The 27,496-nt window shown below is 38.4% G+C and overlaps 2 pseudogenes; one reads left to right on the top strand and one right to left on the bottom strand.

The window, feature by feature from the left end:
- Nucleotides 1-2: 2 nt before the first annotated feature.
- LOC149498296 (uncharacterized) lies at nucleotides 3-4,868 on the top strand (annotated as a pseudogene).
- A 3,383-nt stretch (nucleotides 4,869-8,251) lies between these two features.
- The window catches only part of LOC149498295 (uncharacterized), a 56,589-nt pseudogene continuing 37,344 nt past the window's right edge, over nucleotides 8,252-27,496 (bottom strand).

Raw genomic sequence — 27,496 nt, 5'->3', positions numbered from 1 at the left:
TCATGAGTACAGGAAAGTCAGGAGATATTAGTAAAGATGGAGGACAAATTCAAGACCCCCAATTGAAGCTCTTTATGGAGTCGATTCAAGGGCAATTTCGATCCTATAACAACTTCCTCCAAGATATGAGAGAGGAATTGCAGGAAATTAAAGCTGCCCAAAGCTCCAATACTACAAGAGCTCGTCCAAGTAATACTCCACCGATGAGATTTCAAATTCCTGAAGATGATGAAGTCGATAATCCTGGAGTTAGTACAGTTGATGGTGACTTGGGTTCCATTAAAATGAAGGTTCCGGAGTTCCATGGAAACAACAACGCAGAAGAGTACCTTGAATGGGAAAGAAAGGTTGAGCAAATTTTTGAATGTCATAATTATTCTGAAATGAAGAAGTCTCACCTTGCAGCCGTTGAGTTCAAGGGATATGCTATGTTTGGTGGGAACAGTTGTTGTTAAAGAGAAGGAAGAAGGGAATGCGACCCGTACCACAATGGGAGACCATGAAGGAGTTGATGCACCAGAAATTTGTCCCAACCCATTACTTCAGGGACTTACACAACAAGTTAGCTAGATTGCTGCAAGGGGGAAGAAGTGTAGAGGTCTACTACAAGGAGATGGAGATGTACATAGCTAGAGCCAAGATTGAGGAGGCTGAAGAAATTACTATGTCTAGATTCCTTGGAGGTTTGAATGATGAGATTGCCGATGCTTTGGAGATGTATCACTATGATACACTAGAAGAGATGGTAGATATGGCCATGAAGTTAGAAAGGCAGAAAAAGGGAAAGTTCACCAACAAGTATTCCAACAATACTTTGGGGACCAAATGGTCCAAGGGAGGTGAGAAGAAAGACTTCAGAGGTCCTAGTTTCCAAAGAACGGAATCAGTTTCAAAAGGTAAAGAGGTTGCCCAAACTACATTCAAGGGAAACAAAGGTACTTCTAACTCTATAACCCCTTCTAGAGAGATTAAATGCTTTAAGTGTTTAGGAAAAGGGCATATTGCATCTCAATGTCCTAATAAAAGGGTTATGATTGTTAGGGAAGATGGTAATGTTAGTTCTGAATCTGAATGTAGTGATTGTGATGATTTGCCTCATTCGCATGATGTTGATAATGATAATTCAGATGAGGATGAGCATAACTTGTTGTTTGCTGAACGCGGAGAATCTCTAGTTGTTAGGCGAGTTTTGAATATGCATGTTAAGGAGGAGAGCCTTGAACAACGTGAGAACATATTTCACACTAGATGCTTGATACATGGAAAAGTGTGCTTGCTTATTATTGATGGGGGTAGTTGCACTAATGTTGCTAGTGTGAGTATGGTGAATAAGTTGAATTTGGCATGTCTTAAACATCCTAAACCTTATAGATTGCAATGGTTGAATGATGGTGGAGAGGTGAAGGTGACACGCCAGGTACTTGTGCCGTTTTCTATTGGATGGTACAAGGATGAAATTTTGTGTGATGTAGTACCGATGCAGGCAGGCCATCTATTGTTGGGAAGGCCATGGCAATATGATCGAAAGGCACTACATGATGGGTTCTTTAACCGATACTCTTTGGTTCATAAGGGGAAGAAGGTGACTCTTGTTCCATTATCACCTCAAGAAGTATACACCGATCAGAAGAAAATACTTGAGAGAGAAAGAGAGACTTCAGCTTTGAGGGAAAATGAGAGTGAGGCTTCCAGTTCGAGAGAACAAAAGAGTGTTAAGAGAGAGGTTGAAAAGAAAGAGGCCACAAAAGATACCAAACAGATTATTGGCCCAATGGTGAGTGAAACACCGAGAGGAGAGAGAAAGAAACACACTTTTTATGCGAGAGCTAGAGAGGTTAAGTGTGCCATAGCCTTGAGGCAGCCCGTGTTGCTTCTTAGGTTCAAGGAAATTTTATTTTCTAACACTGACACTAACCTTGATGGTTTACCTTCTGTGTTTGTTTCTATGTTACAGGAATTCACTGATGTTTTTCCAGAGGAGCTACCTAGTGGATTACCACCTTTGAGAGGGATAGAACATCAAATTGATTTCATTCCCGGCTCCACCATTCCAAATCGACCAGCCTATAGAAGCAATCCGACGGATACAAAGGAGTTGCAAAGGCAAGTTGATGAGCTTATGGAGAAAGGATTGGTGCGAGAAAGCATGAGTCCTTGTGCCGTTCCAGTACTTTTAGTACCAAAAAAGGATGGTACATGGCGTATGTGCATTGATTGTAGGGCGGTCAACAAGATCACTGTAAAGTACAGACACCCTATCCCTAGACTTGATGACATGTTAGATGAGTTGTGTGGGGCTACTTACTTTACAAAGATCGATTTAATGAGCGGTTATCATCAAATTCGGATGCAACCAGGTGATGAATGGAAAACTGCTTTCAAAACTAAGTATGGTTTGTATGAATGGTTAGTAATGCCTTTTGGATTATCTAACGCACCTAGCACATTTATGAGGCTTATGAACCATGTTTTACGAGCTTTCTTAGGAAAATTTGTAGTTGTGTACTTTGATGATATACTTGTTTATAGCAAGTCTCTTAATGATCATGTTGGGCATGTTAGGCTAGTATTACAAGCTTTGAGAAATGAACAATTGTATGCTAAGCTTAAGAAATGCACATTTTGTATAGATAGACTTGTGTTCCTTGGTTTTGTTGTGAGTGCGCAGGGTATCGAGGTAGATGAAGAGAAAGTGAAAGCTATCAAGGAATGGCCGACACCGAAATCAGCTTCGGATGTGCGAAGTTTCCATGGGTTGGCAAGTTTCTACCGACGGTTCGTACAAGATTTCTCTTCGATTGTCGTACCACTCACGGAGGTAATTAAAAAGGAAGTTGGGTTCAAGTGGGGCGAGGAACAGCAGAAAGCATTTGACATGCTTAAAGGGAAGTTGACATCCGCTCCTATACTTTCTTTACCTAATTTTGAGAGCACCTTTGAAATTGAGTGTGATGCTTCTGGTGTAGGAATTGGAGGAGTACTGATGCAAGAGAAGAAACCAATTGCCTATTTCAGTGAGAAGTTGAACGGAGCACAACTCAATTACTCAACCTATGATAAGGAGCTATATGCCTTGGTGAGGACTTTGAGCGTATGGCAACACTACTTACTACCTAAGGAGTTTGTCATTCATACTGATCACGAGGCCCTAAAACATTTGAAGGGTCAAGGTAAGCTCAACAAGCGACATGGTAAGTGGGTTGAGTTCATTGAACAATTCCCTTACGTTATTAAATACAAGCATGGAAAGGATAACGTTGTTGCTGATGCATTTTCACGGAGATATACCTTACTTACTACTCTTAGCTCTAAATTGATAGGATTTGAGTATGTTAAGGATTTGTATGCATCTGACTCTGATTTTGGCAATGTATATTTGGCATGTGAACATGGGGCATTTGATAAATTTTATCGACACGAAGGATATTTGTTTAGGGGCAGTAAACTTTGCATGCCTAAATGCTCTATGCGTGATTTGCTTGTACTTGAGTCTCATTGTGGGGATTGATGGGACATTTTGGGGTACATAAGACTTATGACATATTGAATGAACATTTTTATTGGCCTCATATGCGTAAAGATGTCGAGAAAGTTTGTGATTCTTGTCTTACTTGTAAACAGGCCAAATCTAAGTCTATGCCTCATGGGTTGTATATGCCTTTACCAGTTCCTAGCTCACCTTGGGTTGATATATCTATGGATTTTGTACTTGGATTACCTAAGACTAGGCATGGTAGAGACAGTATATTTGTAGTAGTTGATAGGTTCAGCAAAATGGCTCATTTCATTCCTTGTCACAAAACTAATGATGCTATTCATGTTGCTAAATTATTCTTTAGAGAGGTGGTACGATTACATGGAGTTCCACGGACTATCGTTTCTGATAGGGATGCTAAGTTCCTTTCACATTTTTGGCGGGTTTTGTGGGGTAAACTGGGTACAAAATTACTTTATTCGACTACTTGTCATCCACAAACTGATGGACAAACTGAAGTTGTGAATAGGACTTTGGGAACTTTACTTCGTACTATAGTGGGTAAAAATTTGAAAACTTGGGAGGATTGTTTGCCATTTATTGAATTTGCATATAATCGAAGCATACATTCTACTTCAGGTTTTACTCCATTTGAACTTGTTTATGGATTTAACCCACTAACTGTTTTGGATCTTATTCCTTTACCTTTACATGAGCTCTCTAGTTTAGATGGTGAAAAGAAAGCTAAACTGGTGAAGTCTTTACATGAGAAGGCTCGAGCAAATATTGAAAAGAGGAACAAACAGTATGCTGACAAGGCTAATAAAGGAAGGAAGAAGCTAGTGTTTGCGCCTGGAGATTGGGTTTGGGTGCACCTTCGGAAGGAAAGGTTTCCCAACCAACGAAAGTCTAAGCTAGATGCACGTGGAGATGGTCCATTCCAAGTCTTGGAACGCGTCAATGACAACGCCTACAAGATAGACTTACCAGGTGAGTATGGTGTTTCCGCTACCTTTAACGTTAGTGATTTGTCTCCTTTTGACATGGGTGCAGATTTGAGGACAAATCTTTTTGAGGAAAGGGGGGATGATACGGATCCATCATCACTCGTCACTGGATCGCAAGGAGGCATGGTGAACGACGAAGGAGATCCATTGGTGCTTCCTATTGGACCGATTACAAGGAGCCGTGCCAAGCGATATGGGGCAGCCATATCATTATTTGTTCAAGCCCAAATAACACAAGAACTTCATGATGTCGCATTCAACAAGTGTTGTGAGGAACTTGAAGGCATTCCTAGGCTTCTAATGTTGTTGGTGGCCCGTGAAGTTGAAGCACTCCAATAAATTAGCTTGACTGCTACAGTGGAGGGAAGCACGCCTGCTACAGTGCCCGCGCCAATTAGCTTGACTCGCTACAGTGACATCGACTTGAAGGCTTGGAGTGACTTAGGCGAGTTTTGTGTGTTTTATGCTTTGTTAAACCTAGATTCCTTATTTAGTATAAATAACTTGTCTTCCATGTAAGGACAGAATTTTGATAAATTGAAAAACTTCATTTGTTCAAGCTTTGCTTGTTCCATTTGCTTAGAGTGACAGTGAGAGATTGCTTCCTCTAATTGCATCAAGAATTTAAGGTAAACTTATCAATTCGTTTGTGGCGTTTATCTTGTTCTTTGCTTGATTATTGGTGTTACCGTTTCCTTATAAACGTGGGGTGCCATAGAGCATTTAATCTCGATTATTGGTGTTTCCGTTTCATTATAAACGAGGGGTGCCATAGAGGCGAACTTACATCTCATCCTTTGATTCGATCCGTATCAGAAGTTAACTTCCCCTTAAGCGTGTCAAACGCTTTTTGTTGCTCTTCTCCCCACTTAAACTGATACGAAATGGCTACCACTCAAACATAAAGCTCAAGGAAGCATGGAGAACATCTAAGTTTCTCACATTGATGGAAGCACATGTTGAGTTGGAACCTGAATTTCCAACACAAGACATGCCTAGACCATGCTTGGTTATGGAATGGCTACCACTCAAACATAGAGCTCGAGGAAGCATGGGGAACACCTAAGTTTCTCACATTGATGGAAGCACATGTGGAGTTGGAACCTGAATTTCCAGCCTATGGCATGCCTAGACACTCACTGCCTCTCCTTTGCGCTTCTCGCGCTCGCGCAGTGAAGGTTCGCGCTCGCGAGTGTCGCTCGCGCTCGCGCATGTTGGAATCGCGCTCGCGATTTGCGCTGCCTAACTCACTGCCTCTCCTTTGCGCTTCTCGCGCTCGCGCAGTGAAGGTTCGCGCTCGCGAAGTGTCGCTCGCGCTCGCGCATGTTGGAATCGCGCTCGCGATTTGCGCTGCCTAACTCCCTGCCTCTCCTTTGCGCTTCTCGCGCTCGCGCACGGTAGAATCGCGCTCGCGAGGTGTGGTCGCGCTCGCGTATGTGAAGCTCGCGCTCGCGAAGGAAGCTAGTTAGCTTATTTTGTGTTTTTTTTGCTTTGTTAATGGGTTGGGCCTCCAATATTTCGGCCACCCTTGATTAATTAGCCTTATTTTGTTTAGATTTAGTCAATCTTTAGTAGATTTGGAATAGATATCCAAATCCTTAAGTTATTATGATTTTTTAGTCAAACTCCTTAGTTGGTTTAGATTTGCTAAATCCTACTCCTTAGCTAACTCTAAATCCTCTAAGGATATGGACCTCTTAGATTAGTATAAATAGCTTGTTATTTTGTAATTTTCAAAAATCAACAATTAATGAATTAAAGACTATTTCTTCATGCTTAGGCGTGTTCATGTTTTTAGAGAGTGTGAGATTGCATTCTTCTAATTGCATCAAGAATCAAGGTAAACTTATCAATTCTTTGTGGCGTTTATCTTATTCTTTTACTCTATTATTGGTGTTCTTACTTCTTTAAGCTTTGGGTGCCATAGAGGGGAGTTTATTCTAGATCTTTGATCTCTTCCAAAACTTGTCATTGAGTTCATGAAATTTATTTTTATTGGATTCCGCGTCAGTTTGGTATCAGAGCCAAAGATTAAGGTAAATTCTTATTTATCTTAGCTCTAGGATCTGTGTTTATTTGTTTTTCTTATTCTTATTGTTCTTGTGTTTGTTTTCTTCTTCATCTTATTCTTTTATGTTTGTTTTCTTGTTTGATTGTTTCAATTTGTTTTTGTTTCAATTAAATTTAGTAATTTCGTGCTTGTTTCAATTCTGGAAGTTTAGATCTTAGATCTTGTTGTTAAAAAAAAAAAAAAGAAAAAAAAAAAAGAAAAAAAAAAGTATAGAAAGAAAATTTCGTCCACCATTGAAATTGCTTGTGTGGATCTTGATTTTGTTCCTGCAACCAAGAGATTTGATCCTAATTCAAAGGGGTTTTACCTTATTTTGTGGGATTTTGCCATAATTTGTGGGATTATTCCTAATCCTTAAGAGATTTGACCATATCTAGTGGGATTGTGCCTAATCCTAAGGGATTTGACCATATTTTGTGGGATTTAGTTTATCCACCATAATCTTGTGATAAAATCCAATCTTAACTACTTGTGGATAAGATAACAAAGATTAGTTGACCATATCTTTGAGATTGAGAAAATCTACTACAATCCTTGTCAAATCTAAGAATCCTACTTAAATTGGGTTGCATTAAAAAGGGAACAAGGCAGCACGCCCGTGCTACACCTCAAGCACACCCGTGCTAGATCTTGCCTACCACTTGTTGGACTAGGCCTAATTACACACGCCCGTGCTCTGTTCTAGCTCTATCTTAAAATTGTGTTCTTTTGATTTTTCTTTGTTTGCTTGCTTTGTTTTGGGTAAAATTAATTAGGTCCATATTTGGTTTGCTTTGTAGTAAGCTAAATTCATACATTATATCCTAAAATTGTCTTTTAAATTCTAGTTTCTTGTTTTTGTGTGAACTTTCTATTGCTTCTATTACATTGTTAGGGTGTGTTTGCTTGTTCACTACACTCTAATTGATCATTAAAGTAGTGCATTGTTTATGTTCTTGTGCTACTGTCCATATCGTTTTGATTCTTCTTTCTAGAATTTGTGCTTGCTTTTCATTGTTAAGTTTTATTCCTTGATTCTAAACGTGATCTTTGAGTTGGTTGGTTGAACTAAGATTCTGAAGTTCAATTGGAAGAATTGCAAGGAGTGATTCAAGAGTGTAAACACGTGAGGGAGTGATTTACCAAATTCTTTTGTGTTTTCTCTTTGAATACTAACCATGAGTACAGATAATAGAGAGGATGAAAGTCAAATAGATGATTCCCAATTAAAACTTGTAATGGAATCAATCCAAGAACAGTTTAAAAGCTTCAACAGTTTCTTCCAAGATATGAGAAAGGGTTTGAAGGAGATTAAAAATGCCCAACGCTCTAATACAACAAGAGCTCGTCCTAGTACTACACTAACCAGATTTCAAACAACTAAAGATGAAGAGGTCGATAATCCTAATCATTACCTTAGGAATTTGAACAATGAATTAGAAAGGGAGCAAGGAAGGAAGAACATAGATAGATATTCATTCACAAAGGATGAATGGATGACCAGTCCAAGATCATGTTCCTCAAAGGAAGTGTATGAAGACCAATGTGAAAAGAAAAAGATGAGTTTTGTAGCTGTCAATAAAGAAAAGGAGTGTAAAAGTAAAATGAGTGAAAACATGATAAGTAAAAATAAAAAGAAAGAGGGAAAAGGAAAGGAAAAACAAATTCAACCTCTAATTGTACCTTTGTGCAAAGAAGTTTGTTTGACCATCGATGATCCTAATCCATCTTTGCCAAATGTGTTTGTTGATCCTTTGCAAGAATTCGAAGTATGTGATGACCAAGAGAAGCTACCTGAGATAGTGACCTCAACTTTGAGAGAAGATGAGAGTGAGGCTTCAAGTTCAAAAGAACCAGAAAAGAATGAAGAAAAGAAGGAGGAAGAAGCCACAGGGCAAACAAAACAAATTAATAGCCCATTAGAGAGTGAAACTTCAAGATTGAAAGAACAAAAGAGTGAAAAGAGTAAGGAGGAAGGGAAAGAGGCCACAAAAGATACAAAACAAATAAATGGCCCAATTGTGAGTGAAAAAAAGAAACAAATTGTGTATGTGAAAAAGAGAGAGATCCAAAACAGTGTGAGAGAGGGTAGACCAGTCTTGATGATTCGGTTTAAGGAGTTTTTGCATAGTTTGACCAACATTAACACTTCTCCTCTACCTTCTAGTTCTGTTTCTTTGTTGCAGGGATTTCCTAAAAGTGAAGAAAAGCCTACATTGGTGAAGGAGATGCATGCTAAGGCTAGGGTTCATATGAACATAAAGAACAAAGGCTATACCAACCATGCCAACAAGAGAAGAAGACATGTTGTGTTTAAACCAGGTGATTGGGTTTGGGTACATTTTCACAAGGAAAAGTTTCCCAACCAAAGAAAGATTAAGTTTGATGAACGTGGAGGTGAACCATTCCAAGTTGTGGAGCACATTGATGACAACACCTACAAGACAGGCTTACCAGGTGAGTATGGTGTTACCATTACTTTCAATATTAGTAATTTGTTTCCTTTTAACATGGCTGCAGATTCGAGGACGAACACTTTTGAGGAAAAGGGGAATGATATGAATCCGCCAACACTCATCCATGGAGATCAAAGGAACAAAGGAGCATGGATACCTCAACTTCTAACTAAGATTCGAGGACGAATCTTTTCGAGGAAAAGGGGTATGATACGGAATGGCTACCACTCAAACATAGAGCTCGAGGAAGCATGGGGAACACCTAAGTTTCTTACATTGATGGAAGCACATGTGGAGTTGGAACCTGAATTTCCAGCCTATGGCATGCCTAGACACTCACTGCCTCTCCTTTGCACTTCTCGCGCTCGCGAGTGTCGCTCGCGCTCGCGCATGTTGGAATCGCGCTCGCGATTTGCGCTGCCTAACTCACTGCCTCTCCTTTGCGCTTCTCGCGCTCGCGCAGTGAAGGTTCGCGCTCGCGAAGTGTCGCTCGCGCTCGCGCATGTTGGAATCGCGCTCGCGATTTGCGCTACCTAACTCCCTGCCTCTCCTTTGCGCTTCTCGCGCTCGCGCACGGTAGAATCGCGCTCGCGAGGTGTGGTCGCGCTCGCGTATGTGAAGGTCGCGCTCGCGAAGGAAGCTAGTTAGCTTATTTTGTGTTTTTTTGCTTTGTTAATGGGTTGGGCCTCCAATATTTCGGCCACCCTTGATTAATTAGCCTTATTTTGTTTAGATTTAGTCAATCTTTAGTAGATTTGGAATAGATATCCAAATCCTTAAGTTATTATGATTTTTTAGTCAAACTCCTTAGTTGGTTTAGATTTGCTAAATCCTACTCCTTAGCTAACTCTAAATCCTCTAAGGATCTGGACCTCTTAGATTAGTATAAATAGCTTGTTATTTTGTAATTTTCAAAAATCAACAATTAATGAATTAAAGACTATTTCTTCATGCTTAGGCGTGTTCATGTTTTTAGAGAGTGTGAGATTGCATTCTTCTAATTGCATCAAGAATCAAGGTAAACTTATCAATTCTTTGTGGCGTTTATCTTATTCTTTTACTCTATTATTGGTGTTCTTGCTTCTTTAAGCTTTGGGTGCCATAGAGGGGAGTTTATTCTAGATCTTTGATCTCTTCCAAAACTTGTCATTGAGTTCATGAAATTTATTTTCATTGGGTTCCGCATCATAAACCCAACTTCCTTTTTGATTATTTCTGTTAGTGGTGCTGCAATTGAAGAGAAATCTTTAACAAACCTTCTATAAAAGCTTGCCAACCCATGAAAACTCCTAACTTCAGAAACGGATTTGGGAGTTGACCATTCTTTGATAGCTTTAACTTTCTCCTCATCTACTTCAATACCCTGTGCACTCACAATAAAACCAAGAAATACAAGTCTATCTATACAAAATGTGCATTTGTTAAGTTTAGCATACAACTTTTCAGATCTCAATTCTTGTAATACTATCCTAACATGCTCAATATGATCATTAAGAGACTTGCTATAGATGATTATATCATCAAAGTATACAACCACAAACTTTCTTAAGAAGGCACGCAATACATGGTTCATAAGCCTCATAAAAGTACTAGGTGCATTAGATAGTCCAAAAGGCATAACTAACCATTCATGCAAACCATACTTAGTCTTAAAAGCAGTTTTCCATTCATCACCTGGTTGCATTCTAATTTGATGGTAACCACTCATTAAATCAATTTTAGTAAAGTAAGTTGCCCCATGCAATTCATCTAACATATCATCAAGTCTAGGGATAGGGTGTATATACTTTACAGTGATTTTGTTGACCACTCTACAATCAACACACATGCGCCATTTTCCATCCTTTTTAGGGACTAGAAGCACGGGAACGGCGCACGGGCTCATGCTTTCCCTCACCAAACCTTTCTCCATAAGTTCATCAACTTGCCTTTGCAACTCCTTTGTTTCCATTGGATTGCTTCTATAGGCAGGCCTGTTCGGAATGGTGGATCCAGGAATGAAATCAATTTGATGTTCTATTCCCCTTAAAGGTGGTAAACCACTAGGTAATTCACTAGGAAAGACATCATCAAATTCCTGCAACATAGAAACAAACATAGAAGGCAAACTATCAAGGTTAGCATTAGTTTCAGCAAATAAAATCTCCTTGTACCTAAGAAGCAATATGGGCTTCTCTAAGGCAATGGCACACTTAACCTCTCTAGCTCTTGCATAAAAAGTCTGTTTCTTTTTCTCCTCTCTTTCTTTTTCTCTCACAATTGGGCCAGTGATTTGTTTTGTTATTTTTGTGGCCTCTTTTCCCTCATTCTTACTATCTTCTCTCTTTTGTTCTCTCAAGGCTGAAACCTCTCTCTCTCTCTCTCAAGTATCTTTCTTTGATCTTCATAAACTTCTTGAGGTGATAATGGTACAAGAACCACCTTCTTCCCCTTATGAATCAAAGAGTATCGATTATGGAATCCATCATGAAGTGCTCTTCTATCATATTGCCATGGTCTTCCCAACAATAGATGGCCAGCTTGCATTGGTACTATGTCACATAAGATTTCATCTTCATACCTTCCAATAGAAAATGACACAAGCACTTGTCGAGTCACTTTCACTTCCCCACAATCATTCAACCATTGCAACTTATAAGGTTTAGGATGCTTGAGACAAGTTAAGTTCAGTTTGTTTACCATGTTTACACTAGCAACATTAGTGCAACTACCCCCATCAATGATAAGAGTACACACTTTTCCACTAATGAAACATCTAGTGTGAAATATATTCTCATGTTGCTCAAGGCTTTCTTCTTTAACATGCATGTTCAAAGCACGTCTAGCAACCAAAGCTTCTCCATGTTCAGGAAGTATTAAATTTTCTGAATCATCATCATCATTATCATCAAGTAATTTAGGCATATCATCATAATCACTTCATTCAGATTCAGAACTAACATTCCCATCATCTTTAACAATCATAACCCTTTTATTAGGACATTGAGATGCATAATGCCCTTTCCCCAAACATTTAAAGCATTTAATTTCTCTAGAAGGGGTTGTAGAATTAGAAGTACCTTTGTTGCTTTTGAATGGAGTTTGGACAGCTTCTTTACCTTTTGAAGTTGAATCTGTCCTTTGAGAATTAGAAGTACCTTTGTTGCTTTTGAATGGAGTTTGGACAGCTTCTTTACCTTTTGAAGTTGAATCTGTCCTTTGAGAATTAGAACCCCTAAAATCCCTCTTCTCACCTTCTTTAGGCCATTTAGATCCCCATGTGTTGCTGGAATACTTGTTGGTGGATCTCCCCTTTTTCTGTCTTTCAAGTTTCATGGCCATATCTACCATTTCCTCCAAGCTATCATACCTATACATCTCTAAAGCATTAGTAATGTCTTTATTTAGACCTCCAAGGAATCGTGACATGGTGATTTGCTCCTCTTCTTCAATCTTGGCTCTTGCCATGCAAATCTCCATCTCCTTGTAGTACTCTTCCACACTCCTTCCTCCTTGCACCATCCTTGCTAATTTATTGTGTAAATCCCTAAAGTAGTGAGTAGGGACAAATTTTTGGTGCATTAGTTCTTTCATGATTTCCCATGGTGGTACAGGTCGCATCCCTTTCCTCCTTCTTTTTAATAACAATTGCTCCCACGAAAACATGGCATAACCTTTGAATTCAACAGCAGCAAGATGGGATTTCTTTTCTTGAGAATAGTTATGGCATTCAAAGATTTGTTCTACTTTTCTTTCCCATTCAAGGTATTCTTCAGCGTTGTTGTTACCATAAAATTCTAGAATCTTCATCTTGATGGATTCAAAGTGCTTATCAACCTTACCAACATCAGTGTTTCTAGCCTCCTCTTCATTATGGGCTTGAAATCTAGGAGTACGTTGATGAGCTCTTGTTGCATTAGAGCTTCGGGCTGCTTTTATTTCTTGCAATTCTCCCCTCATGTCTTGGACAAGATTATTGAAAGTTCTAAATTGTCCTTGGATTGCTTCCATGAAAAGTTTCAATTGAGGGTCCTCTATTTGACTTTCATCCCCATTACCCTCTCCAGATTTGCTCAAAGTCATTGTTAATATTCAAAGAGAAAACACAAAAGATATTTGGGTTATTGATAAATCACTCCCTCACATGTTTACACTCCTTTGATCACTCATTGCAATTCCTCAAATTGAACTTCAGAATCTTAGGCCAACCAATTCAACTCAAAAGCACGTTTAGAAACAAGGAATAAATCTTAACAATAAAAGCAAGCACAAATTCTAGAAAGAAGACTCAAAACGAGATGGATAGTAGCACAAGAATATAAGTAATGCACTACTGTAATTATCAATTAGAGTGTAGTAAACAAGCAAACACACCCTATCAATGTAATAGAAGCAATAGAAAGTTCACACAAAAACAAAGAAACTAGAATTTAAAAGACAATTTCAGGATATAATGTATGAATTCAGCTTACTACAAAGCAAACCAAATATGGACCTAATTAATTCTACCCAAAACAAAGCAAGCAATCAAAGAAAATCCAAAAGAAAACAATATTTTTAATAGGGTTAGAACCGAGCACGGGTGTGCGTGTAATGCTTAGTCCAATAAGTGAAGGTCAGGCCCTAGCACGGGTGACGCGGAACCCAATGAAAATAAATTTCATGAACTCAATGACAAGTTTTGGAAGAGATCAAAGATCTAGAATAAATTCCCCTCTATGGCACCCAAAGCTTAAAGAAGCAAGAACACCAATAATAGAGTAAAAGAATAAGATAAACGCCACAAAGAATTGATAAGTTTACCTTGATTCTTGATGCAATTAGAAGAATGCAATCTCACACTCTCTAAAAACATGAACACGCCAAAGGCATGGAAGAAGAAAATCTCTCTTTTATTGATTGAATAATTGATGTTATATTTACAAAATAACAAACTATTTATACTAATCTAAGAGGTCCAGATCCTTAAAGGATTTAGAGTTAGCTAAGGAGTAGGATTTAGCAAATCTAAACCAACTAAGGATAAGACTAATAAAATCATAACAACTTAAGGATTTGGAGATCTAATCCAAATCCACTAAAGATTGACTAAATCTAAACAAAATAAGGCTAACTAATCAAGGGTGGCCGAAATATTGGAGGCCCAACCCATTAGCAAAGCAAAAACTCAAAAATAACTAACTAATATTTGAGAGGCAGGGACAAGCACGGCCTGGGTGTGCTATTTGGCACGGGCGTGCTTCAATGTAGGAGTTCCCTCATGAGAGGCAGAGGGAAGCACGGCCTGGGTGTGCTATTTGGCACGGGGGTGCTTCAAAGTCAGAGGGAAGCACGGCCTGGGTGTGCTATTTGGCACGGGGGTGCTTCAGAGTCAGAGGGAAGCACGGCCTGGGTGTGCTATTTGGCACGGGGTGTGCTTCAAGGTAGTTGTTTTCCTCAGCAAGTCAGACGAGGGCACGGCCTGGGGTGTGCCATCTAGCACGGGCGTGCTAACCAAGCATGGTCTAGGCATGTCTTGTGTTGGAAATTCAGGTTCCAACTCAACATGTGCTTCCATCAATGTGAGAAACTTAGATGTTCTCCATGCTTCCTTGAGCTTTATGTTTGAGTGGTAGCCATTTCGTATCATTCCCCCTTTCCTCAAAAAGATTCGTCCTCGAATCTTAGTTAGAAGTTGAGGTATCCATGCTCCCTTGTTCCCTTGGTCTCTATGGATGAGTGATGGCGGATTCGTATCAACGGGTGTGCTTGAGGTGAAGCACGGGCGTGCTGTATTAAACCCTTTTTCAATGCAACCCAATTTAGGTAGGATTCTTAGATTTGACAAGGATTGTAGTAGATTTGCTTAATCTCAAAAGATATGGTCAACTAATTCTTGTTATCTTATCCACAAGTAGTTAAGATCAGGTTTTATCACAAGATTATAGTGGATAAACTAAATCCCATAAAATATGGTCAAATCTTCTAAGGATTAGGAATAATCCCACAAAATATGGTCAAATCCCATAAAATAAGGTAAAATCCCTTTGAATTAGGATCAAATCCCTTGGATTCAGGAACAAAAACAAGATCCACACCAACAATTTTAATGGTGGACGAAAAATTTTTTTTCTATACTTTTTTTTTTTAGTCAACAAGATCTAAGATCTAAACTTCCAGATTTGGAACAAGAACGAAATTAATGAATTCAATTGAAGCAAAAAAAAAAAACGGATTGAACTAATCAAGCAAGAAAACAAACACACAAAGAAAACAAGATGAAGAAGAAAACAAACACAGGAACAATAAGAATAAGAAAATAAATAAACACAAACCCTAGAACTAAGATAAATAAGAATTTACCTTAATCTTTGGCTCTGATACCAAACTGACGCAGAACCCTATGGAAATATATTCCATGAACTCTATGACAAGTTTTGGAAGAGATCCAAGATCTAGAATAAACTCCCCTCTATGGCACCCAAAGCTTAAAGAAGCAAGAACACCAATAATAGAGTAAAAGAATAAGATAAACGCCACAAAGAATTGATAAGTTTACCTTGATTCTTGATGCAATTAGAAGAATGCAATCTCACACCCTCTAAAAACATGAACACGCCAAAGGCATGGAAGAAGAAAATCTCTCTTTTAATTGATTGAAAAATTGTTCCAATAATTACAAAATAACAAGCTATTTATACTAATCTAAGAGGTCCAGATCCTTAAAGGATTTAGAGTTAGCTAAGGAGTAGGATTTAGCAAATCTAAACCAACTAAGGATAAGACTAACAAAATCATAACAACTTAAGGATTTGGATCTCTAGTCCAAATCCACTAAAGATTGACTAAATCTAAACAAAATAAGGCTAACTAATCAAGGGTGGCCGAAATATTGGAGGCCCAACCCATTAACAAAGCAAAAACTCAAAATAAGCTAACTAACTTAATGAGAGGCCGAGACAAGCACGGTCTGGGGTGTGCTATTTGGCACGGGCGTGCTTCAATGTAGGAGTTCCCTCGTGAGAGGCAGAGGGAAGAACGGTCTGGGTGTGTACCATCTAGCACGGGCATGCTAACCAATTCATGTTCCCACTCAACATGTGCTTCTATTAATGTGAGAAACTTAGGTGTTCCTTCAAGTTCTTCATAGCACTTGTTGAAAGCAAGTAATACGATCCTAGCTAATTAACAAGTACTCTTGCAAATCAACAAGGTAATCTAGCGGAAAGCATGCAATCACGGAAGTACCCGTCAATCCCTTTAACCCCCAAGTACTCTTGAAGAGAGAAAAACAAGGAATTTAGAACAAGAATCAGAAACTTACCTTCAAGTACTCTTGAAAACAACTCTGAAATTCTTGGCGTAATTAATCTTTTAGAACTCACAAGCCTAATTACTAAGGAAAATTCGGTTCTATTCATGCAAGGATGAAGAACACGGTTTGTTCTTGAAGAACAAAGAAAACACATTGGTTTTGATTCAAATTAATGTTGGCTGCTGTGCAGCTCTTACAATACAATATAAATAACCTAAGCTAACCCTAATTTAGCTATTAACTTAAGTTAGCCCAGGCCTAAACCTAATGTGGCCCAAATGGGCTTAATTAAATACAAGTCCAAGCTAACTAATTAAAATAAGCCTGACTTAAACATTAACTAATCTAGGACTGGCCCAACTCTGGAAAATAAGCCCAACCAGCCTTACACTAATTAATTAAGTCCACTAATAGAATTTAAATAAAAACAAGACAAATGGGCCAGAGGCCCTACACAGCCCATACTTAAGCTCATAATAAAATAACATCCTCCTAAATTTGCCTAAGTATAGAACCATGTAGAATGCATCAATGGGCAGCCTCTTTGCACGCCTCAAGCACCATAACAAGCTTTGGTGCTTCTTCAAGTTCCATCTCACATCTTGCATAATTATGATCTTGAAGCTCCAATGTGATTTGTTCTTGAGTAAATGCATTCAAGGCTACTCGTAGCTTGGTTGCACGAGCTCTTGTGATTCGTCCCTCGGGTAGAGCTAGAGGATCCTTCACCTTGCTCCCTTGATCCGTATCAGCAAGGTCATGGAGCTCTTGTGTGACTTGTTCTTGAATGTGTAAGGACATGGTTGCTCCATACTTCTTTGCACGGCTCCTTGTGATTGGTTCACTAGGAAGTGCTAATGGATTGCCATTGTTGTGGCCCTTGTTCCCTTGAGCTTCATAGGTGGTTGGTGGTGGTGGAACCGTATCACTTCCTTTGGTTGGGAAACCTTTCCTTGCGAAAGTGTACCCAAACCCAATCACCTGGCATAAGCACTAACTTCTTCCTGGCCTTGTTGGCTTTATTAGCATATTGCTTGTTCCTCTTTTCTATGTTGGCTCTAGCCTTCTCATGTAATGACTTCACCAATTCTGCCTTTTTATCACCATCTAAATTAGAAAGTTCATTCAAAGGTAAAGGAACAAGATCTAATACAGTTAGTGGATTAAAGCCATAAACAAGTTCAAATGGACTAAAACCTGAAGTAGAATGTATGCTACGATTATATGCAAACTCAATGAATGGCAAACAATCTTCCCAAGTTTTTAAGTTCTTACCCACAATAGCACGAAGCAATGTTCCTAAAGTTCTATTCACAACTTCAGTTTGTCCATCTGTTTGTGGATGACAAGTTGTAGAATAAAGCAATTTAGTTCCAAGCTTACCCCACAAAACTCTCCAAAAATATGAAAGGAACTTTGCATCCCTATCTGAAACTATAGTTCTTGGTACCCCATGTAACCTTACCACTTCTCTAAAGAATAGATCAGCAACATTATTGGCATCATCAGTTTTATGACAAGGAATAAAATGAGCCATTTTACTAAATCTATCAACAACAGCAAATATGCTATCTTTACCACGCTTAGTCCTAGGTAATCCAAGTACAAAGTCCATAGATATATCAATCCAAGGAGAACTAGGAACAGGTAAAGGCATGTATAATCCATGAGGCAAAGACTTAGATTTGGCCTGTTTGCAAGCAATACAAGAATTGCAAATTCTTTTTACATCTTTATGCATATGAGGCCAATAAAAGGGTTCATTCAACATATCATAAGTCTTATGTACCCCAAAGTGTCCCATCAATCCCCCACTATGAGATTCAAGCACAAGCAATTCACGCATAGAACATTTAGGCACACAAAGTTTGCTGCCCTTAAACAAATATCCATCATGTCTATAGAACTTATCAAATGCTCCATGCTCACATGCTACATATATGTTGCCAAAGTCAGAATCATTCACATATAGGTCTTTAATATACTCAAATCCAAGCAATTTAGAACTAAGAGCAGTAATTAGAGTATATCTCCTTGACACTGCATCTGCAACAACATTATCTTTTCCATGCTTGTATTTAATCACATATGGAAATTGTTCAATAAATTCAACCCACTTACCATGCCTTTTATTGAGCTTACCTTGACCCTTCAAGTGTTTTAGGGCCTCATGGTCTGTATGGATGACAAACTCCTTAGGTAGTAAGTAGTGTTGTCAAACATTCAAAGTTCTTACCAAGGCATAAAGCTCTTTGTCATAGGTTGAATAGTTGAGTTGTGCACCATTCAACTTCTCACTAAAGTAGGCAATTGGTTTCTTTTCTTGCATTAGGACAGCCCCAATTCCCACACCAGAAGCATCACACTCAATCTCAAAAGTACCTTCAAAATTAGGCCAAGAAAGTATAGGTGCAGAAGTTAACTTCCCTTTAAGCGTGTCAAACGCCCTTTGTTGCTCTTCTTCCCACTTGAATCCAACTTCCTTTTTGATTATTTCTGTTAGTGGTGTTGCAATTGAAGAGAAATCCTTTACAAACCTTCTATAAAAGCTTGCCAACCCATGAAAGCTCCTAACTTCAGAAACTGATTTGGGAGTTGGCCACTCTTTGATAGCTTTAACTTTCTCCTCATCTACTTCAATTCCCTGTGCACTCACAACAAATCCAAGAAATACAAGTCTATCTATACAGAATGTGCATTTGTTAAGTTTAGCATACAACTTTTCAGATCTCAAAGTTTGTAACACTATCCTAACATGCTCAATATGATCATTAAGAGACTTGCTATAGATGAGTATATCATCAAAGTATACAACCACAAATTTTCCTAAGAAGGCACGCAATACATGGTTCATAAGCTTCATAAATGTACTAGGTGCATTAGATAGTCCAAAAGGCATAACTAACCATTCATACAAACCATACTTAGTTTTAAAAGCAGTTTTCCATTCATCACCTGGTTGCATTCTAATTTGATGGTAACCACTCATTAAATCAATTTTAGTAAAATAAGTTGCCCCATGCAATTCATCCAACATATCATCAAGTCTAGGGATAGGGTGTCTATACTTTATAGTGATTTTATTGACCGCTCTACAATCAACACACATGCGCCATGTTCCATCCTTTTTAGGTACTAGAAGCATGGGAACGGCACACGGGCTCATGCTTTCTCTCACCAAACCTTTCTCCATAAGTTCATCAACTTGCCTTTGCAACTCCTTTGTCTCCATTGGATTGCTTCTATAGGCAGGCCTATTTGGAATGGTGGATCCAGGAATAAAGTCAATTTGATGTTCTATTCCCCTCAAAGGTGGTAAACCACTAGGTAATTCACTAGGAAAGACATCATCAAATTCTTGCAACATAGAAACAAACATAGAAGGCAAATTATCAAGGTTAGCATTAGTTTTAGCAAATAAAATCTCTTTATGCCTTAGAAGCAATATGGGCTTCTCCAAGGCAATAGCACACTTAACCGTCCTAGTTCTAGCATAAAAAGTTTGTTTCTTTTTCTCTTCTCTCTGTTTTTCACTCACAATTGGGCCATTAATTTGTTTTGTTATTTTTGTGGCCTCTTTTCCCTCATTCTTACTATCTTCTCTCTTTTGTTCTTTCGAAACCTCACTCTCATGTTTTCTCAAGGCCGAAACCTCTCTCTCTCTCTCTCAAGTATCTTTCTTTGATCTTCATAAACTTCTTGAGGTGATAATGGTACAAGAACCACCTTCTTCTCCTTCTGAATCAAAGAGTATCGATTATGGAATCCATCATGAAGTGCTCTTCTATCATATTGCCATGGCCTTCCCAACAATAGATGGCCAGCTTGCATTGGTACTATGTCACATAAGATTTCATCTTCATACCTTCCAATAGAAAATGGCACAAGCACTTGTCGAGTCACTTTCACCTCCCCACAATCATTCAACCATTGCAACTTATAAGGCTTAGGATGCTTGAGACAAGTTAAGTTCAGTTTGTTTACCATGTTTACACTAACAACATTAGTGCAACTACTGACGCGGAACCCAATGGAAATAAATTCCATGAACTCTATAACAAGTTTTGGAAGAGATCAAAGATCTAAATAAACTCCCTCTCTATGGCACCCAAAGCTTAAAGAAGCAAGAACACCAATAATAGAGTAAAGGAATAAGATAAACGTCACAAAAAATTGATAAGTTTACCTCGATTCTTGATGCAATTAGAAGAATGCAATCTCAAACCCTCTAAAGCAAGAACACGCCTAAGCATGGAAGAAGAAAAATCTCTCTTTAATTGATTTAATAATTATTGTTGAATAATTACAAAATAACAAGCTATTTATACTAATCTAAGAGGTCCAGATCCTTAAAGGATTTAGAGTTAGCTAAGGAGTAGGATTTAGCAAATCTAAACCAACTAAGGATACGACTAACAAAATCATAATAACTTAAGGATTTGGATATCTAATCCAAATCTACTAAAGATTGACTAAATCTAAACAAAATAAGGCTAATTAATCAAGGGGGGCCGAATTATAGGAGGCCCAAACCATTTACATTGCAAAAACTCAAAATAAACTAACTAGCTTAATGAGAGGCAGGGGCTTGCACGGCCTGGGGCGTGCCAATTGGCACGGGCGTGCTTCAATGGTAAGGTTTCCTTCGCGAGAGGCAGAAGCTTGCACGACCTGGGGCGTGCTAGTTGGCACGGGTGTGCCCGAAGTCAAGTGTTGTTCTCGCGAGAGTCAGAAGCTTGCACGGTCTGGGGTATGCTAGTTGGCACGGGCGTGCTTCAAGTCAAGTGTTGTTCCTTGAGAGGCAGTGATACGGATCCACTACCACCAACCACCTATGGAGCTCAAGGGAACAAGGACCACAACAATGACAATCCATTAGCACTTCCTAGTGGACCAATTACAAGGAGCCGTGCAAAGAAGTATGGAGCAACCATGTCCTTACACATTCAAGAACAAGTTACAAAAGAGCTCCATGACCTTGGTTTCAACAAGTGCTATGAAGAACTTGAAGGAACACCTAAGTTTCTCACATTAATAGAAGCACATGTTGAATGGGAACATGAATTGGTTAGCACGCCCGTGCTAGATGGCACACCCCAGGTCGTGCCCTCGTCTGACTTGCTGAGGAAAACAACTACCTTGAAGCACACCCCGTGCCAAATAGCACACCCAGGCCGTGCTTCCCTCTGACTCTGAAGCACCCCCGTGCCAAATAGCACACCCTGGCCGTGCTTCCCTCTGACTCTCACGAGGGAACCTCTACATTGAAGCACGCCCGTGCCAAATAGCACACCCTGGCCGTGCTTCCCTCTGACTCTCACGAGGGAACCTTTACATTGAAGCACGCCCGTGCCAAATAGCACACCCAGGCCGTGCTTGTCCCTGCCTCTCATTTAGTTAGTTAGCTTATTTTGGGTTTTTACTTTGTCAATGGGTTGGGCCTCCAATATTTCGTCCACCCTTGAATAATTAGCCTTATTTTGATTAGATTTAGTCAATCTTTAGTGGATTTGGATTAGATCTCCAAATCCTTAAGTTGTTATGATTTTATTAGTCTTATCCTTAGTTGGTTTAGATTTGCTAAATCCTACTCCTTAGCTAACTCTAAATCCTTTAAGGATCTGGACCTCTTAGATTAGTATAAATAGCTTGTTATTTTGTAATTATAAACAATTATTCAATGAATTAAAGACTACTTCTTCATGCTTAGGCGTGTTCATGTTTTTAGAGAGTGTGAGATTGCATTCTTCTAATTGCATCAAGAATCAAGGTAAACTTATCAATTCTTTGTGGCGTTTATCTTATTCTTTTTCTCTATTATTGGTGTTCTTGCTTCTTTAAGCTTTGGGTGCCATAGAGAGGGGTTTAGTTTGATCTTGGATCTCTTCCAAAACTTGTCATTGAGTTCATGAAATTTATTTTCATTGGGTTCCGCGTCAGTTTGGTATCAGAGCCAAAGATTTAGGTAAATTCTTATTTATCTTAGCTCTAGGATCTGTGTTTATTTGTTTTCTTATTCTTATTGTTCTTGTGTTTGTTTTCTTCTTCATCTTGTTTCTTTGTGTGTTTGTTTTCTTTTGTTTAGTTTCAATTCGCTTTTGCTTCAATTAAATTTAGTAATTTCATGCTTGTTTCAATTCTGGAAGTTTAGATCTTAGATCTTGTTGACTAAAAAAAAAAAAAAGAAAAAAAAAAGTATAGAAAAAATTTTCGTCCACCATTGAAATTTGTTTGTGTGGATCTTGTTTGTTCCTGAATCCTAGGGATTTGATCCTAATTCAAAGGGATTTTACCTTATTTTATGGGATTTTGCCATATTTTGTGGGATTATTCCTAATCCTTAGGAGATTTAACCATATTTAGTGGGATTGTTCCTAATCCTAAAAGGATTTGACCATATTTTATGGGATTTAGTTAACCACTATAATCTTGTGATAAATCCAATCTTAACTACTTGTGGATAAGATAACAAAAAAATTAGTTGACCATATCTTTTGAGATTGAGCAAAATATACTACAATCCTTGTCAAATCTAAGAATCCTACTTAAATTGGGTTGCATTAAAAGGGACACAAGGCAGCACGCCCGTGCTTCACCTCAAGCACCACCGTGCACTTTTCTGACTTCCACTTGTTGGACTAAGATCTTACACGCACGCCCGTGCTCTATCTAGCACGCCCGTGCACGGTTCTGAACCTATTAAACAAACTGTTTTCTTTTGTTTTTCTTTGATTACTTGCTTTGTTTTGGGTAGAATTAATTAGGTCCATATTTGGTTTGCCTTGTAGTAAGCTAAATTCATACATTATATCCTAATATTGTCTTTCAAATTCTAGTTTCTTTGTTTTTGTGTGAGCTTTCTGTTGCTTCTATTACATTATTAGGGTGTGTTTGCTTGTTCACTACACTCTAATTGATCATTAAAGTAGTGCATTGTTTATGTTCTTGTGCTACTGTCCATATCGTTTTGAGTCTTCTTTCTAGAACTTGTGCTTGCTTTTCATTGTTAAGTTTTTATTCCTTGATTCTAAACGTGATCTTTGAGTTGATTGGTTGAACTAAGATTCTGAAGTTCAATTAGAAGAATTGCAAGGAGTGATTCAAGAGTGTAAACACGTGAGGGAGTGATTTATCAATAACCCAAATCTTTGTGTTTTCTTTTGAATACTAACCATGAGTACAGGCAAATCTGGAGATGGTAATGAGGAAATTCCAATTAAAGATCCTCAATTAAAACTCTTCATGGAAGCAATTCAAGGACAGTTTAGAACCTTCAATAATCTTGTCCAAGACATGAGGGAAGAGTTGCAAGAGATAAAAGCTTCACAAAGTTCTAATATAACTAGAACTCGTCCACAAACCAGATTTCAAGATCATGATGTTGGAGAGAGTGAAGAGACCAATCCTAATAAACTTGATGGGGACTTGGGATCAATTAAAATGAGGATTCCAGAATTCAAAGGCAACAACAATGCTGAAGAATATCTTGAATGGGAGAGAAAAGTAGAACAAATTTTTGAATGCCATAACTATTCTCAAGAAAAGAAATCCCATCTTGCTGCTGTTGAATTCAAAGGGTATGCTATGTTTTGGTGGGAACAATTGCTATTGAAAAGAAGAAGGAGGGGATTACGACCCGTACCACCATGGGAGCTCATGAAAGAACTAATGCACCAAAAATTTGTCCCTACTCATTACTTTAGGGATTTACACAATAAATTAGCTAGAATGGTGCAAGGAGGAAGGAGTGTAGAAGAATACTACAAGGAGATGGAGATTTGCATGGCAAGAGCCAAGATTGAAGAAGATGAGCAAGTCACCATGTCACGATTCCTTGGAGGTCTAAATAAAGATATTGCAGATGCCTTAGAGATGTATAGGTATGATACATTGGAAGATATGATAGATATGGCCATGAAACTTGAAAGGCAGAAAAAGGAGAGATCCACCAACAAGTATTCCAGCAACACATGGGGATCTAAATGGCCCAAAGAAGGTGAGAAGAGGGAATTTAAGGGTTCTAATTCTCAAAGGACAGATTCAACTTCAAAAGGTAAAGAGACTATCCAAACTCCATTCAAAAGCAACAAAGGTACTTCTAACTCTACAACCCCTTCTAGAGAAATTAAATGTTTTAAATGTTTGGGGAAAGGGCATTATGCATCTCAATATCCTAATAAAAGGGTTATGATTGCTAAAGATGATGGGAATGTTAGTTCTGAATCTGAATGTAGTGATTATGATGATATGCCTAATTTAGATGATGATAATGATGATTCAGAAAATTTAATACTTCCTGAACATGGAGAAGCTTTGGTTGCTAGACGTGCTTTGAACATGCATGTTAAAGAAGAAAGCCTTGAGCAACGTGAGAACATATTTCACACTAGATGTTTGATTAGCGGAAAAGTGTGTACTCTTATTATTGATGGGGGTAGTTGCACTAATGTTGCTAGTGTAAACATGGTAAACAAACTGAACTTGACTTGTCTCAAGCATCCTAAACCTTATAGGTTGCAATGGTTGAATGATTGTGGGGAAGTGAAAGTGACTAAACAGGTACTTGTGCCATTTTCCATTGGATGGTATGAGGATGAAATTTTGTGTGATATAGTACCTATGCAAGCTGGACATCTATTGTTGGGAAGACCATGGCAATATGATAGAAAAGCACTTCATGATGGATTCTACAATCGATATTCTTTGATTCATAAGGGGAAAAAGGTGGTTCTTGTACCTTTATCACCTCAAGAGGTTTATGAAGACCAAAGAAAGATACTTGAGAGAGAGAGAGAGGTTTCAGCCTTGAGAAAACATGAGAGTGAGAATCTGAGATTGAGAGAACAAAAGAGAGAAAAGAGTAAGGATGAGGGAAAAGAGGCCACAAAAATAACAAAACAAATCAATGGCCCAATTGTGAGAGAAAAAGAAAGAGAGGAGAAAAAGAAACAGACTTTTTATGCAAGAGTTAGAGAGGTTAAGTGTGCCATTGCCTTGGAGAAGCCCATATTGCTTCTTAGGTACAAGGAAATTTTATTTGTTGAAACTAATGCTAACCTTGATAGTTTGCCTTCTATGTTTGTTTTTATGTTGCAGGAATTTGATGATGTCTTTCCTAGTGAACTACCAAGTGGTTTACCACCTTTAAGAGGAATAGAACATCAAATTGACTTCATTCCTGGATCCACCATTCCAAATAGGCCTGCCTATAGAAGCAATCCAATGGAAACAAAGGAGTTGCAAAGGCAAGTTGATGAACTTATGGAGAAAGGTTTGGTAAGAGAAAGCATGAGCCCGTGTGCCGTTCCCGTGCTTCTAGTACCTAAAAAGGATGGAACATGGCGCATGTGTGTTGATTGTAGAGCAGTCAACAAAATCACAGTAAAGTATAGACACCCTATCCCTAGACTTGATGATATGTTGGATGAATTGCATGGGGCAACTTACTTTACTAAAATTGATTTAATGAGTGGTTACCATCAAATTAGAATGCAACCAGGTGATGAATGGAAAACTGCTTTTAAAACTAAGTATGGTTTGTATGAATGGTTAGTTATGCCTTTTGGACTATCTAATGCACCTAGTACTTTTATGAGGCTCATGAACCATGTATTGCGTGCCTTCTTAGGAAAATTTGTGGTTGTATACTTTGATGATATACTCATCTGTAGCAAGTCTCTTAATGATCATGTTGAGCATGTTAGAATAGTGTTACAAACTTTAAGGACTGAAAAGTTGTATGCTAAGCTTAACAAATGCACATTCTGTATAGATAGACTTGTGTTTCTTGGTTTTATTGTGAGTACACAGGGTATTGAAGTAGATGAGGAGAAAGTGAAAGCTATCAAAGAATGGCCAACTCCCAAATCAGTTTCTGAAGTTAGGAGTTTTCATGGGTTGGCAAGCTTCTATAAAAGGTTTGTTAAAGATTTCTCTTCAATTGCAGCACCACTAACAGAAATTATCAAAAAGGAAGTTGGGTTCAAGTGGGGAGAAGAGCAACAAAAGGCGTTTGACACACTTAAAGGGAAGTTAATTTCTGCACCTATACTTTCTTTGCCTAATTTTGAGAATACTTTTGAGATTGAGTGTGATGCTTCTGGAGTGGGAATTGGGGCTGTCCTAATGCAAGAAAAGAAACCAATTGCCTACTTTAGTGAGAAGTTGAATGGAGCACAACTCAACTATTCAACCTATGACAAAGAGTGATACAGATCAAGGGAGCAAGATGAAGGATCCTTTAGCTCTACCCGAGGGACCAATCACAAGAGCTCGTGCAACCAAGCTACGAACAGCCTTGAATGCATTTACTCAAGAACAAATCACATTGGAGCTTCAAGATCATAATTATGCAAGATGTGAGATTGAACTTGAAGAAGCACCAAAGCTTGTTATGGTGCTTGAGGCGTGCAAAGAGGCTGCCCATTGATGCATTCTACATGGTTCTATACTTAGGCAAATTTAGGAGGATGTTATTTTATTATGAGCTTAAGTATGGGCTGTGTAGGGCCTCTGGCCATTTGTCTTGCTTTTATTTAAATTCTATTAGTGGACTTAATTAATTAAGTGTAAGGCTGGTTGGGCTTATTTTCCAGAGTTGGGCCAGTCCTAGATTAGTTAATGTTTAAGTCAGGCTTGTTTTAATTAGTTAGCTTTGGACTTGTATTTAATTAAGCCCATTTGGGCCACATTAGGTTTAGGCCTGGGCTAACTTAAGTTAATAACTAAATTAGGGTTAGCTTAGGTTATTTATATTGCATTGTAAAGAGCTGCACAGCAGCCAACATTAATTTGAATCAAAACCAACGTGTTTTCTTTGTTCTTCAAGAACAAACCGTGTTCTTCATCCTTGCATGAATAGAACCGAATTTTCCTTAGTAATTAGGCTTGTGAGTTCTATAAGATTAATTGCGCCAAGAATTTCAGAGTTGTTTTCAAGAGTACTTGAAGGTAAGTTTCTGATTCTTGTTCTAAATTCCTTGTTTTTCTCTCTCTTCAAGAGTACTTGGGGGGGTTAAAGGGATTGACGGGTACTTCCGTGATTGCATGCTTTCCGCTAGATTTCCTTGTTGATTTGCAAGAGTACTTGTTAATTAGCTAGGGTCGCATTATCTGGTATCAGAGCACTGTGGTTGTGGATTTCAATCTATCCTAGGGTTAGGGACTTAAAAAAAAAAAAAAAAAAAAAAAAAAAAAAAGAAAAAAGAAAAGGAATCTTTGTTTATATTTTGCTGC

The sequence above is a fragment of the Jatropha curcas genome, chromosome 2 (genome assembly GCF_041381405.1).
Source record: "Jatropha curcas cultivar XTBG-Jc1 chromosome 2, XTBG_Jcur_1.0, whole genome shotgun sequence".
Classification (NCBI taxonomy): Eukaryota; Viridiplantae; Streptophyta; class Magnoliopsida; order Malpighiales; family Euphorbiaceae; genus Jatropha; species Jatropha curcas.
The sequence above is the reverse complement of the archived record's forward strand: the minus strand, read 5'-3'. Positions and strand labels throughout refer to the sequence as shown.